At 44.3% G+C, this 15,020-nt stretch overlaps 1 pseudogene; it reads right to left on the minus strand.

Moving 5' to 3' along the window:
* Positions 1-23: 23 nt before the first annotated feature.
* LOC114080252 (cordon-bleu protein-like 1) overlaps positions 24-15,020 on the minus strand; it is a 47,696-nt pseudogene continuing 32,699 nt past the window's right edge.

The raw sequence follows: 15,020 nt of genomic DNA on the forward strand, positions 1-15,020 counted from the left end.
CCCTGGACTCAGATTCTTCAGGGTCACACAAGAAAGCCCTCTGCTGCCCTCTGCTGCCCTAGAAGGGGATCTGGGCGAGAGAGGGGAAGGGGCTGTGGCAGCCCAGGAGGAACAGGCTGAGGTCCCCGCTGTAATGGAGATGGGCTGGGGGGCTGGGACTGCAGGGGGGACCCTGGGGAAGGGCCTGGGGTCTGGAGGCTGATTCTGAGGGGCCCGGGATTGGGAGACGGTTCCACCACATCAATGAGCTGGGCAATGGACAGTCCAAAGCCCGCGATCATCACATTTGAGGTGTTTGGCACTAGCCGTGCCCAGCAGTTATAGCCCCTGAAGAGGTATTTGAAGAGGCGGTACTCAGCCTGGGTGTGGGGGCCTGGCTGAGCCAATGCTGTGGGATGGGAGAGAAGAGGAGGGGTCTCCAGAAGCCAAGGAGGCAGCGGGCATCCGGCTTCCCATCAAAGCAGAGGCCGCCATCTGTGTGAGCTTCAGCTTGCTCAGCTGTCAAGTGGGATGTGAATCCAGATCCCACTTCAAACCCTGTGGAGGACTCACTATGATAATGTTCATCAGAGCTGTGAACAGCCCCGTAGCCACAGTGCACTTGCTCATGCTGGTTGTCAGTACTGGACATCAGTACCTGTGTGATATTAGATAACAAAGTCAGAGTGCTGTGGCAGGGAGTGGGAAGATCCAGCCCAGGTCCCAGTTAAGCTGCAGGGAGGGGACTTGCCCCATGACAGCAAGCCTGGTGGTGAGCAGCGTTCGTTCCCACCCAGTCGTCAGAGGAACCAGCAGTGCCAGCCGTAGCCCTCGCCACTGAGGGCAACTCCCTGAGTTGTTCCTAAACCCCTGGCACTTGCCGCCTCTCATCAACTAGGCCAACCACTGTCGATGGGTCTCTCGGGGGATTTTCAGTACTCTGCCAATGGCTTTGGCACACCAAGGCTCTGCCACTGAGTGAGTGGACAGCTACTGCTCCAAACCCAGAACCGCAGTAGCTCCAGCTGGGACAGAAAGCCCAGCAAGGACAATAACCACCACATGTGTGTCCTGGGTGCCTGCTGTGACCCAGGTGCTAGGCACAGGCTTTCCTTCTGTCCCCACAATAGCTCTGGGAGGTCCGCAGCACTATTTGTGTTTTGCAGATGAGCAACACTGAGGCTAGGGACATTCAAGGTGACACAGCTGTTAATATCAGCACTGTGACAGCCCCTCCACCTTCTCCCTGTGGAACCAGGCACCAGCCTATGACCTCTAACATCTTTGCAGCCTTGAGGACTGCAATGAGCCCACCTGCAGGATATCCCCCCACCTGGCACGTGAGCACACAGCACTGAAGTCCCAGAGATAAGGCAGCCACTCACCTGCTGGGAACAGAAGGGGCCACCACAGGCCAAACTTCATCCAGGGTAGCAGTGAAGAATGGGAGGGGCCCATGGTCTCAGAGGAGGGTCTGGCTTCCCCTGCACATCCAAAAGAGGGCAGGTACAGCTTGCTGTGGTCTAATCTGGCAGGATGTCACCAAGCTGGCATGGCAGAGGGCCACTGGATTCTGCAAGGCTCCTTCTGCTGAACCTGATCAAAGCCAGAGAAGGACTCCTGAGTCATGTCTCCTCAGCACTCCACAGAGTGGTGCAAGGCCTTCCAGGAGCACCGGGCTCCTGGACTACCCCCAGCTTGACTGAGGAACCCACGTCTCCCTCTTTCCAGAGTCAGCCAGCTGCTCTCCCTAGACAAGGCTGACCTACCAGGGGGCACCAACGTTCCCATCACTCTGGCTTCAGCATCTCATCTGTAAAATGGGGATAATTGCACAAGCTAGTCAGCAGAAGAACACAGGTACCAGTCACAGTAGCCTAAAGGTGGAAATGATCCAACGTCCACCAGCTTATAAAGAGATGAAAAAAAGCCATTGGATGGATGCGATGGAATGTGATTCAGCCACAACAAGGAATGAGGTGCTAACATGGGGCCACCACGCGGAGGAAGCTGGGAAACAGCCCAGACCCCAAGAGGCCAGTCACAGAAGCCCTTGTAGGATGAGGACAGGAAACTCCACAGAGACAGAAGGACAACCAGGAAGTGGATCTGGGGAGGGAGGGTGGCAAGGGATTGCTTAAACATCACTAGGGGGTTCCTTTTGGGTAACAAAAAAGTTCTGGAAATACACAGTGGTGATGAATGCACAATTCTGGGAACATTTCTAAAGGGGGACTTCTATGCTATGTGAAGTATACCTTGAAAATGCTGTCATTAAAACATACACACCTTCTGGATTAATAAGAAGTAGCTACTCTCAGGCCATGAGGACGGTGGTGTGTGCAGAACACAACAATGAGATGGAGGCAGCATCAAGAACAGTGAACTGCTCGACTTGTCGTGGCAGCGAGAGTTGGGGAATGCAGTATTTTAAGTCTATATATTATTGTATGTCCTATGTGGTTTAAAACTTCTCACTAAGGTAACATGTTAAGTATTACCTTTAAAGTGGGTCCATTCATGGGCTGGGATTGTGGCTTAGTGGTAGAGTACTCCCATAGCATGGGCAGGACCCGGGTTCAATCCTCAGCACCACATAAAAATAAAGGCATTATGTTGTCTCCATGTACACACACAAAAATGTTGGCCCATTCAAATTAGTTTTATTTTTAAAGAGCTGTTTTTATTGGGAGAGAAGATGCCCTCTGCTTGGGTACACTCTGTGTATGGGGTGCAGACATAACATTGAATTTCTGCACAAGCTGTGGGAGCAGGTTCTCCTTTGGGGATGGTGAGAAAGTTCTAGAACTAGATAGTGGTGATGGGTGTAATGGTAAGTTTTATGTTAAGTGTATTTTAAACACAATTTCTAAAAACAAACAAACAAGAACAAGGATAAGAGAGTGCTTTAAAAATGTAAGCCACCTCGTGCATGAGGGAATTAGAATAACCGTTATTGGAGGCATGAAGCCACATTCTCCTTCTCAGCCCTCCTTGTCCCAATATCTCAGCAGTGAGTCCAGACATCACCCATGATCTTCTGCTTCTCCCCAAACCTGTCACACTGCTCCCTTCTGCCCTCTTGGCAGGAAAGGAGAACTGGCCTGGAGCTTGAAAATGTGGGTCTGGGTCCTGGCCAAGTCACTAGGCTCTGCTGGGCTTTTGGCTTATCCTTCTCCTGCCCTGCCTACCTCCAGGACAGGGGCAGGGAATGAGTAGGATAGTTGTGTTCCTGGAAGCTCCCAGCCCTGTGGTGGCTGGGCTGGGCATGCTGCTACTGGGCTTGTCAAAGCACCAGGGCCCAGTGGCATCACACAGAGACAGTTTGTGCCAACTGGGAAAGAGAGGGTGGGAAGGGTTTGAGGAGAGTGTCAGTGTCCTGCAATTTCTGGGACTTATTTATTGCAACAGGCTCTTCCAGGGTGTGTTTTGGGGCAAAAGGCCTCCCCACATCAGTTTCCCCAGGAGGTTTCAACCTAGAGACTCACTAGAAAGTGAGATTTACATTTGTCCCCTGTTCCTTGAGAGAATGCTGCCCCTTACCACCAGCCACCCTTACTCACCTGGTGCCACACTACCCCACTGCTGTCCTGGGGTTTCCTGCTTCATTCTACCTCTCTTAGAGGTGACTGATTCCTTCCAGTCCCCGAAATGGTTCCCAGAGGTGGCTGCTCTGGAGAGCTCTCCCAGAAGGGGTCTCCACATGGTAGGGACAGGGGTTCTTGGGAGCTGCCTCCCACAACAGCCCCAGGCTCAGATCCCTCAGGAGCTGCTCTGTCCACACACCAGGTGCAGTGGTACAGCTGCCCAGGTTCCCACAGGAGCACAGCTTCATGTACTCACCAACTAATCATCCCCTGAGTGCCACATAAGGTTTGTGCAGCACCCACCCACCTGGGATTGGCAGCTTCCCTGACCCTGGTGAGCAGAACCGCTTTGTCCAGGGTCTCTAGCCCTCACAGGGGACTGTCCCCCTTCCTCCAAGCAGACCCTCTGCAAATAAAGCAGCATAGTTGGGCTCTTTCTAGGGAAAGCTCTGGTTGCTGTCCTGCTCTTTCCTCTTGTAACCGTTTCTTCCAGGTACATATAGATCACTTGCTATCTCAGGGATTAGAAGCCATTTTACTTGTCTTTGACACTTTTCCACACTTCCCAAGTTTCCAACCATAAGATACATCAGTTACTTAATACAATAGTGCGTTTGTTTGCTTGCTTTTATCGTCAGCAATGCCTGCTATGCTTGTATATGTTCTCCCTCAATCTCATGGGGAAAGGGGGCTCACAAAAAATCATGTAAACTCCATCCAAACAGAATGCAATAACCCAGGTCAACTGTCGGGAAAGGGAAGCCACCCAAGCTCAGATGAATAGATACACAAAACGTGGACTGTGCATACCATGGAATATCACTCAGCCTTTTAGGAAGAAAAATTCTGGTACCTGCTACAACATGGATGAAATAAGCCAGACGCAAAAGGACAGATACTGTACAATTCCAATTACACAAGGGACCTGGAGTCACCAAATGCACTGAAATAGGAAATAGAATGAGGGTTGCCTGGGGCTGGGCAGAGGGGAGATTAGGAGTTGCAGTGTGGAAAGATGACAAGGTTCTGGAGATGGATGGCAGAGCAGCCTGGATGGACTCACTGCCACTGAACTGCCCAGTGGTTAAAGTGGTAAATAAAAATCACAGTCAGCTGTGCTCACCTGAGATTGCCTTAGCTGAGGGTTCCAGGCCTCTCATGCGGCCCCACAACTGGGCACGGTCTGCAGAGGCTTCTGGAGAAGAGCGGAAATCCCTGCTGTGAGCTGGCTCCTTCAGGGTGAAGGCTGGGTCTCTCCCCAAGTCTCCAGCCCACACCCGGCTCCCCAGACACCTTTTGCCCTGTGAGTTCTAGGTACACAGAGCGGAAGTACCAGGGAGGAAGAGGCCCTGGGAGAGTGGATGGGGGAAGCCAAGGCTGGCCAGGGAGTTTAGGACAAGACAACAGAAGACATTTACTCTCATAATCAAATTGTTTGCTTTTTATGATTTATCTCTCCATGACCTCAACCTTTACCAGGACCAAGGATGTGCTTGGTAACAGGACAGAGAACTGAGCTACTTGACCCCAGAGGGACACAGTGGACACAGGAAGAAAGACAACTCTGGGTTCTCATCTGCTCATCCCCACCTGCTGCCGAGCTTGATAATATTCATTTAACCCCAGTGGTTTCAGAGGCATAGAGGGAGGCCCAGGTGCCCCCAGGCTTCCCTTCCAGGCTTTAAACAATTCCCCATGTTGGGAAGTCCCTCCCTGAGTTTGATTCTGGGTAAGCACCTGAGAAGCTTGAGTAGAGCTGAGCTAAGCCACCAGTGTCTAAACTTCTTTACCACCCTGGGGAAGCAGGTGGCACTTCCCCTCTGTTCTCTGTTGTCTTTAGAACACCTGACAACCACAGACCAACTTTCTCTTCCTTTCTCCTCTTTCATCCTCTCTACCTTGGAGGATCTCAAGTGTCCCAGGCCCTCCAAATTCATCTTGGGATGTCAATGTTTACATATCACCTCACCCACACTTCTCACCACCTACTGGAAGTTTTTTGTTGTTGTTGTTTTGTTTTGTTTTGTTTTGCTGGTTAAAACAAAGAGGAATTATAAAATGCAATTGCTTACAACTATCATCACACAGTCATGATAGTTTTTCTTTTGAAGTTAGAAAACAGGGCTAGGTAAGTGCAGAAAAAGAGGAGGCCAGGGTCCCTTTGGTGCTGACCCCTAAAGGTTTTCCTGAGAACAGCTTGTTTATGCCACTTGCAGGTTCACAAGGCATTTCTGCAGCTTTGGGCTCACCCCACACCCAGGGGTGTGTGGAGAAGAGACATTACTACCTATTACAAGTCAAATAAAAAGCCACACTCAGAGAAGTTGGCTGATTTGTCCAAGTCTACATAGTTTAAAAGTGATAAAACTGGGATTCAAACTCAGGTCTTTAGCTTCTGAATTATAATGTGGCAAAATGCTCCTCAAGAAGTGCAATTTGTGTGAGAACTTGCCTGCTTTCTATAACTCCTGGCACCGTGACTGCTATTGCTAAGCCACTATCAAAACTGAGATCCGTTGGAGATGGTGAGAAAGGACAGGTGCCCATCCCAAAGTTGGGCTCACCTGGATCCAGGGTGCTCCATGTGCAGATTACTAACTCTTTCCGACCAATATCATGGCTGAAAATTCCACAGTTATAATCTGTTTCACCTTTTAACTAAATGCATTAAATAAAAGAAAGATTTTTCCCTTATTAATGAGACTAGGAATCCAGGCATAGTGAAATTGCATCATTTAGAGACAAAAGGAGAGATACTTGGACTCTCTGCAAGAAGTGCAAATGAGATACCACTGACTCTAGAGGATGTATTCCTGCAACATGCCTCAAATTTGCATCCTTTATAATTAGCCCACAATGATAATTTCATTAATTTGTCACCAGAAACCAAAGTGGAAATTGTTCCAGGTAATTGACAGTAATTAGAGTCAATTTCCACAAAGGTATTTAAAGAGAAAGAGCTCTGGACTCTGACCCTCTCCATGGCTGGAATGGCAGTTTTTTTTTGGTTGTTGTTGGGGGGCGATCACAGTGCGGGTTACATTCCTATCTGTAAGGTCTGGGTAAAAGGGATGCACAGAGAAGCCTTTGCATAAAAGATGGTGTGGGCCAAGTGCTCAGACACCAACATCCCCTTCAGGCTGATGTTCATGGTATCTCTATTTCTCCCTCACACCCCCACACTCCATGCAGCCTCTCTCACTGCCCTGGATCCTGGTTCCATTAAGTCAGCGTAACTTGAATCCTATTCCCCCGTCCATCTTCATCCTACAGCTGATTTTCAACTTCTCACCCACTGAGCCATGTTCTGAGCTTTTCACAAGCACCCCTTCCTCCCAAAAGTCTTCTTGGGTCCCCCAGTCTCTCTCTGCCATCCAGAAGCCCCACACCTCACCCCAAGCAAGGGAGTCCCAGCTCTTGCCTAACTGGCAATACCATACCCCAGAGGAAACTCTGTGACTGGAAGAAATGACACTGTTTCACCTTCCAAACAGAGTTCTTCAGGGATAGCATACCTCTAGCTTTGATATCTGCTCTGCATCACAGAGGTTTAACCTCTCAAGGACAGGTACACTCTTAAAGGTCATCTTCACTTCCAGCCTCCCATTTGGGAATCCTCCCCACCTCCAGCCTCCAGAAATCCCAGTGTGAAGGAGTTGCTACCTCCCAACTCAGTAAATACCACTGGTGGCTATTAAGCTTCATGTAAGATTTATAGAATATTTACTGCATGAATAAATACATGAGCAAAAGAGTGAATGGTAGAAATAAAGACATAGAAGCAGGTACCATAAAGCTGGTGCTTATGGAACTCAAATATCCGCAGCAGCTCAGAGGCATTATTGCTCACACAGGGCTTTGAACAGCCCTGACAGGACAACCAGGAGGCTAAAAATTTTCCCAGGAACAGGCAACTTCTGCCACTCAGACATGACCCCCTCCCAAACATCCAGGAGCTGCTAGTATTCCTGTGAACCCACACCCCAGTCTCCCCCTATGCACAACAACCTTTGCTTACCTGTGGTCACAGAGGAAGAGAGGCCATTCGAGAGATGCAGAGAACCATTCTAGTCTGGAGATTCAGAATAGCTGACAAAGTCCCCCAGAAGCAGAGCAGCAGGGGCAGAGTGGAGTTCAGTCACTTCATTTCATGGTCAGATGAGGAAGCTTGGGAGTTAGGTGACATCTTGTTGGACTGGGGGAGATTTGCTGGACGGTTGGCATGGCTTCCTTGGGATGGCTGGAAACTTCTGCAGAGTGATCAGTCTTCCTGGGCTGCCAGCTCTGGGAGCCAGAGAGCTTCATGCAGGTGCCACTGTAGAGGGCATCCTGGAGATCCAGCCCCAGGGCACAGCAGGTGACAACTCAAACTGGACCCTGGCAGAGTAGCAATCCTCCCTGTGCAGCCTCTCTCTCTCTCTCTCTCTCTCTCTCTCTCTCTCTCTCTCTCTCTCTCTCTCTCACACACACACACACACACACACACACACTCACACCCTCACACCCTCTCTGGAGGGGAGGGGAAGGATCCTGTGACTGTTCAGCCTGTATCCAGTGGGGACAGAGGCAGCTTTGCAGGGTCTATGATGCCTCGCTTCCTGCTGAGGGACCCTCCACCCAAGAGCCACCATCTGCACTTCCTGAGCTTACCCCAAGTGAGTCTGCTCTGGTCTCCAGTCTGTCTGTCATAGAGTAATAGATTTTTCAGTAAAATAGGAGGGAGGACAGAGCCACGGAGCCACCCATTCTGCATGTCTCCCCTTCCCTCCTGTCCTGGATGGCCCCTCCCCCACAACCAGCCACCTGGGGACTACCAGCTCTCTCATGCTGCTGCCTGGCCTGGCTGCTTGCCTATCCCCATCTCAGCCTCCCTACAAGTGACCTTGCCTTCTGTTGTCTGGAGAAGTGAGGTCATTGTCTCCCAAATCCATAAACTGACCTCTGTCTCTTTTTGTCTAGTATCATACTTGCCTGTGACCTTGAACCCTAGCCCCAGGCACCCTCATAACTCTACCTGTCCCTCCTGGCAGGGCATTCCCTCTTCTTGGAACCTGAATAAGTTTATTCCCTGCCCTAAATGTTCTGTGTTCTGCTCCCCATGCTACTTGCTATCTCAGTTCCCTGACTTTGTTAAAAGCAGATGCCCTGGATGGGGACTGCTGAGGTTGGGTTTCTGGTTCTGCTTCTAAATAACCGTGGGATCTTGGGCAGGTCCAACTTTCTGTGCCTCAGTTTCCTTATAGGTCAAAGGAGGATGGGAACAATGGTTTCCACCTCATAGGCTTGTTCTGAGTTAGCATAAACCCTGAAAAGTGCTTATGAGAGTGGAACTGTACACAGCACGTACATACACACACATATGAACACACAGTTGTTTACTTTTGTATATGACTGCTAGTATCATCTTTTAGAAAATCACAATGTATAAAATACAAAATATCCATTAAACACTCATAGTCTCACTATCCATAATTAATTATTGTTACCACCTCACCATATTTCTACTTATATTTCTACTTCACCATATTTCTCACTCATTCTACTTCCTTAGTGGAGCCTTTCAGATTGAGTTCTTTTCTTCTGTACATTTTATGTCTTACTGCAATTGCTTCTCAAATACTGATCCCCATACTTATAACCTGGAAACTTGTGAGAAATCTCAGAAGCAGTGGGGCACAACCACAGGGATTACTTACTCCACACTGACTGAATCACAGTCTGCAATTTCAGGAGATCCCCAGGTGGTTCTTATTCACAGAAATTTGAGCGAGTCTGCAAATGCCAATGTTTTCAAAGCTTTGGATGACTGTCTTTTACACTAAACTCCTGAGTTCCTCTAGATCAGAGCCATTTATTTATTTTTGTGCCTCCTTAAAAGATGTCAGTTTATGCCAAGAATTTCATATATGTTCAACAAGTGAAAGAGACAAAATGGAAACAAATGGTTCAGTGGTCATTTAAGTAGGAGTGACAAAGCCAGGGTTCCATGGATGCCTCTGTGTTCAGAGATTTTTCTACTACCACACTATGCCATATACAGAATGATACACTTACAACAAAGCTATTTTAAGTGGCAAAAAGGACTCTAGAACATGAGTTCCTCTTGACACTTCATTGAATATCTTTCCGTTGTGTCATTTGGCCTCTATCTGTCAAGAGAACAAATGGATTGAACTTCTGTTCTTGCAGTTCAAATTTTAAAGAGCATCTGACAAGATAGAAGAAAATGTATTTGTATTTCACAGTGTGATTCAATTTATTAGTTCCTGGATTATAGTCCTATAAGCCAAGTTCAATGTACATGTTTATTTCAAAGTAAAGACAGAGAAAGTAACTAAAAAACAAAAACAAAGAAGTTAGAAATTACTAGAATATGGTCAATTTACCAATTTGATTTTTACTATCTGGTGTAATAATTTGCTGGTAGAACTGAATGTATTTTTAGTATATTTATTTGAATGTGTGATACATAATGGTTACAGATTTCCATTTTGAATAAGATATATATATATATATATATATATATATATATATATATATATATATTTCAAATTCCTCATTTGCTTATTTATTCAAAACATGTTTGAATATTTTGAGTAGAAAGCATATGCTTGTATAATTGCCACCAATATATTTTGCTTTTCTTTGTTTCAGTTTTGAAATAACAACTTTATCATGCCATAAGTGACTTAGTTATTCACTGTTGGTTTATTATTATATTTTCATCATGTGTCAAGTACTGCTATGAAGAAATTCTGACTCCAAGAATCTTACAAATGACTGGGGGACATAGCCAAAGAAGCAAGCAGCTGCAATGGACTTTCAGGAAGAAAGGAACACAGCATACTTGCTATGGTCTGAATGTTCATGTTCCCCATAAAACTCATTAAAATTCTCACCCCCAAGGTAATGGTAGCAGGCAATGGAGCCTTTGGGAAATGAATAAGTCATAAGAGTGGGACCCCCATGAATGGGATTCGTACCTTTGTTCAAGAGACTTCAGAGAGGCCCTCATCCCTAGCAATGAGGTATTTTCTGTGAATCAGAAAGCATATCCTTACCAGACACTGAATCTTCTAGTGACTTGATTTTAGACTTCCCAGCTTTCAGAACAATGAGAAATAAATTTCTTTTGCTTGTAAGCTGTCCAGTTTATGGTGGGTTTGTTTGTTTATTTGTTTGTTTGTTTGTTTTTTGGAGGGGGAGGCATCAGCCTGAATGAGCTAAAACAGTACTAAAGGCCATCTAGTAAGAAAAAGGACCTGGCCCAAGTTTGGACACCTGGAAAGTATTTGCAGAGAAGATGACAGTGAAGCTAAGTTCAAAAGAATGGATAGAATTTAATCGGGCAAATTACATAGGGTATGATACTCCAGACAGAGTAGAGATGCACATAAAAAGACTTAAGAAAAAAGAAAGAATGCAAGGCTCAATATAACTATAGGTAGTTCAGTAAGGGAACAGCAGAGCTTTGCTGGTACTGGGAAGGGAATGGTATGGAGAATGATGAGGGTTTAAACCAAGATTAGGGACTGTGCTGAGCTCTCTGTAAAGGGATGTGGACATCCTTCTAAATAGAGTAACTATTTGTGGACATCCTTCTAAATAGAGTAACATTTCTAGCACTTACTATGGGCTCTGCACTGTTCTAAACTTTGCCAAAGTTGCACAGCTAGGAAGTAAGAGAGCTGGGCTCTGGAAGGCGATGGGAAGTAATGATGTAATCTTTATTTTGTGAAGAACAGAATGGCTCAGATGTGAAGGAAGAATTTGGAAAGACATTTTAGTAATCCAAGTGAAACAGGCTGAAGGCCTTAACTAAGTTAAAGCAATCTGGAAGGAAAGAGGTGATGAGTAGACAAATATTAAGGGGCTAGCATATGATTCAGTGATTGGTTGAAAACTTGAAGACCAAGATGGGCTTCTCAAAACAGTGCCTGCATCCCATGTTTTAGGCATAGGTAAACAAACATGTATGTTTCTCTGGAACGGTCTTTTTTAAGGGATACAACAAGGTTGATTTTAAAAACCTCAGAGATCATAGAAAGGAACATAGAGTAACAACTGATTTTTAAAATGACTATTATTGTTAGAGCTGATAGAATGTTCCATGGAGGTTGACATAATGGAACCCTCCAAAATGACGTGTATTTTTTTCCAACTTTATTATGTTAACTTGATCTTGAGGCCACTAAAATAGTTCTTTCAGAAAATCTATTATGTTCACATAATTCAATGCAATCTATAATTCTGTTTAACCATATAAAAATACAAAGAACACAAAAGCTTTTGTTTTTGTCTACATATTCATAAAACCTTGGAAATCAGGCAATGCACAATATATACATCATAGGTAAACAGAAACATATGTATGAAAAGTTAATGCAAAAAGTCAGACTTTACATTAACTAATATTTTATTTAAGTTAAAGAAGAACTTGGTGTTATGAAAAAGAACTAAAAATTCTCAAATAACTCTTACTAATGAAATTCAACAATCATCTATCTATAGTAGATTGTTAATTATCCAATAATCTCCAGTTGTGTTTGTGTGACAAAATACAACCACTATTGGCTGCCGTAATTTGGGGGTTAGTGTAGTTGATTGAAAGGAACTTCTGAATGCATATTCCTGCTCTGTGACCATGGAGCCAGTCCCTCAGCAAGATAGTCATTTTCAGTCTGAATCTAAGCTTCACGAAATAAAATCCTGTTTGGATCTGATATTAGTTTGAAGAGACAAGAGCACACCCATGGTCACACCAAGTACTTTCACTAGAACTTTCCCTTTAGCACAGACATGACTCAGGCAGGGCAAGTAAAAACCAAAAGTCCCTGAATGTCATATTGCTATATGAACAGCCATTTCTCAGTGCTTAGTTCAAATCTATTATTTCTCTGTCATAATCCTATTTAGAAATTTGGATCCATTCTACAGCCAATGGAATAGCAAAATCTGCAAGTTTTGGCAAAATATCTCTGTCTAAAGGCGAACTTGCATCTCTGAATTCACAAGACATTATTCTGTTTTGAAAGTTCTGTGTCATTCACATAGATGGGAGCTATTGCACATGAAATCTCTGAAGATTTTCTCTTGGTTCAGTATTGGTCACCAAAAGATGGATCCAGAGGATTCCCTGTAAACATTTCTCTTGAGAATCTCCATGATAGATACACTGTGAAAGGAAAAACCAGCCAAAACTCTGGAGTGACATCATCTTTTCCTCTAAGAATATTGTGGTCTTTCCCAAAGGAGAATGGAAAGATCTTGTTTTGGCTGGAAATATTTGGATCATCCTTAGAGGTAACATCCTGGCCACTGAAGCAATGATTCATATAAGGTGAATTAAATGGAAAGTCCCCAAATTTCCTCATAGAGAACCTTGAAACTAAGTCTCTCATGAATGGATTTCTGTACCAAAGATGCACACTATCTTGGGAAGTTGGTGGTTCCTGAGTTTGTTATTCTTGTCTCTTGGCTATCTCAAGAGAGTCAGGCTTGTTAGAGTTGAGGAAGTTAAATAAGACTAAGAAAAAAATTTCAGATTTTTGCTCCCACATTGGAAAATTAGATGCAAAACAATGAAATTTAGCTGGTTTTTAATAATTTGTAGTTATACCTGCTTGTACACTCACATGAAAGAATCCATTGGAACTTCAGAAAAGCTAGACAACTTAGTTCATAAAGAGTTCTTTAACCATGTACTGGGTACTGCCAAGTCCTAGGCATATGACTCCACCACGTGGATGAATCTCTGCAAATAACACTGACAATAGTGTTTCTATAAAAAAGGAGGAGAAAGTTGAAGTTATTATGAAGTCTATACATCAGTGGTCCTACTCTCATTTCATAAATAAAAGGAGAACTAGAGAAGTTAATGATTTACCCAAAGTTAAATGCACAAGGGCTAGAACCTTGGGACTCTTTTCATTAAAGCAGCTGTTTGGACTAAATCTTACTGTGTTTCACTCACTCAATAAGTTTTGTTATTAAATAATCAGACTGAGCATGTTCAATGAATATTTACTTTTATATTTATATATTTTATATTATTTATATTTTTTATTTACTTTTACAATCTAAGCTATTTTATATTTGGGAGGAATTCTGTTGAGTAAATGCTGTGAGGGAAGGTTCCCCTTCCCTCTAGAGAACTGGAAAGAATGCTTATCTCCTTCCTTCATCCCAAGAGATAAGATGCAGATATGTCACTTAGGTTTGATGACAGCATGCTCTGTGCAGGAATGTTGGATCCATAGTAAATGATGTAATTACAAGCAACTTGGGCTTGTTCTGTAGTCCCCAAGGCCAGTCAGGCAAGTAGCCAACAGAAATGCTAGGTGTTCATGCCAGCGGCAGCAATGAGGATCCAGAGGTGTCACTGCTAGTGGCAATGACCTATCAGGCTATTTCTGAGATGTGAATTTAGATACAATTTCTGCTTCCCAGTTTCTCATCTAGTCCAATTCTTGAGCTTGGTTCTTTAGTCCTCTATACTCTCTGAACCTATAGTCTTTCAAAGGCATCTTTTTCTGGTTATTAAGACAAAAGTCAACTTGTCTTTAAATCAACACTTTGATTTACAATGAAAATATTAGCACAAATAAGTTGCAAAATAGAGCCTCTGAGAAACTGGAAGAATCAGAGTTCCTGTCTGATCTTATTGAGGCTAAAATAATTTCAATTCATCATCATTTTAGGGATGAAATATAGATCTACCTGATCCTAACATGCAAAAATAAAGCAGCCAATTATAGCCTGTGGTTACCTGGAATGAAATCCTACTACTCTATGGCTGTCATGGTGTGCGATTTCCAAGAGAGGCAACATAGGTCTTAGTCTTTAAATCAGCCCAATCTAGGTACTGAACATGTGGTAAAGAGGCCCTCAGATGGTTCCAGCCCACAATCAGAGTCATCCCTAGGCATTGAGACTTCTAAAATGAGGCTTCAGACTTCATAGAGCAGAGAGAATCCATCCACAGTGTGTTCCACTTGAATTCATGATTACAATAACATGGTTATGAGTTAATTTTTCATGCAACAACAATGACCAGAAATACAATCTATACCAATTTAGTGGATAAGAGGTTGGTTTGAGTCCCAAGTACTTGCAAAGCATCGGATTGGAGGATTATGGAGGATGTTTGGAAAATGAGTATTCAGAAGGAATATAATTGCTCATAATGAGTGCAAAAGGTGAATATAGTTGGCCCTCCATCTCAGCTGGTTCTGTATCCTCAACTTCAAGCAACCACAGATTGAGAATATTGGGAAAAAAGAAGTTGCATATGTACTGAAATTGTGCAGACTCTTTTCCTTGTCATTATTCCCTAAACAGAAAACGATTATTTATACAGCATTTACATTATACTAGATGTTACAAGTAATCCCGAGATTATGTAGGTTATATTCCAGTACTATGTCATTTTATACAAAAAGTTTTAGCATCCAT

This window comes from Marmota flaviventris, unplaced genomic scaffold (assembly GCF_047511675.1).
Source record: "Marmota flaviventris isolate mMarFla1 unplaced genomic scaffold, mMarFla1.hap1 Scaffold_44, whole genome shotgun sequence".
Taxonomy (NCBI): domain Eukaryota; kingdom Metazoa; phylum Chordata; class Mammalia; order Rodentia; family Sciuridae; genus Marmota; species Marmota flaviventris.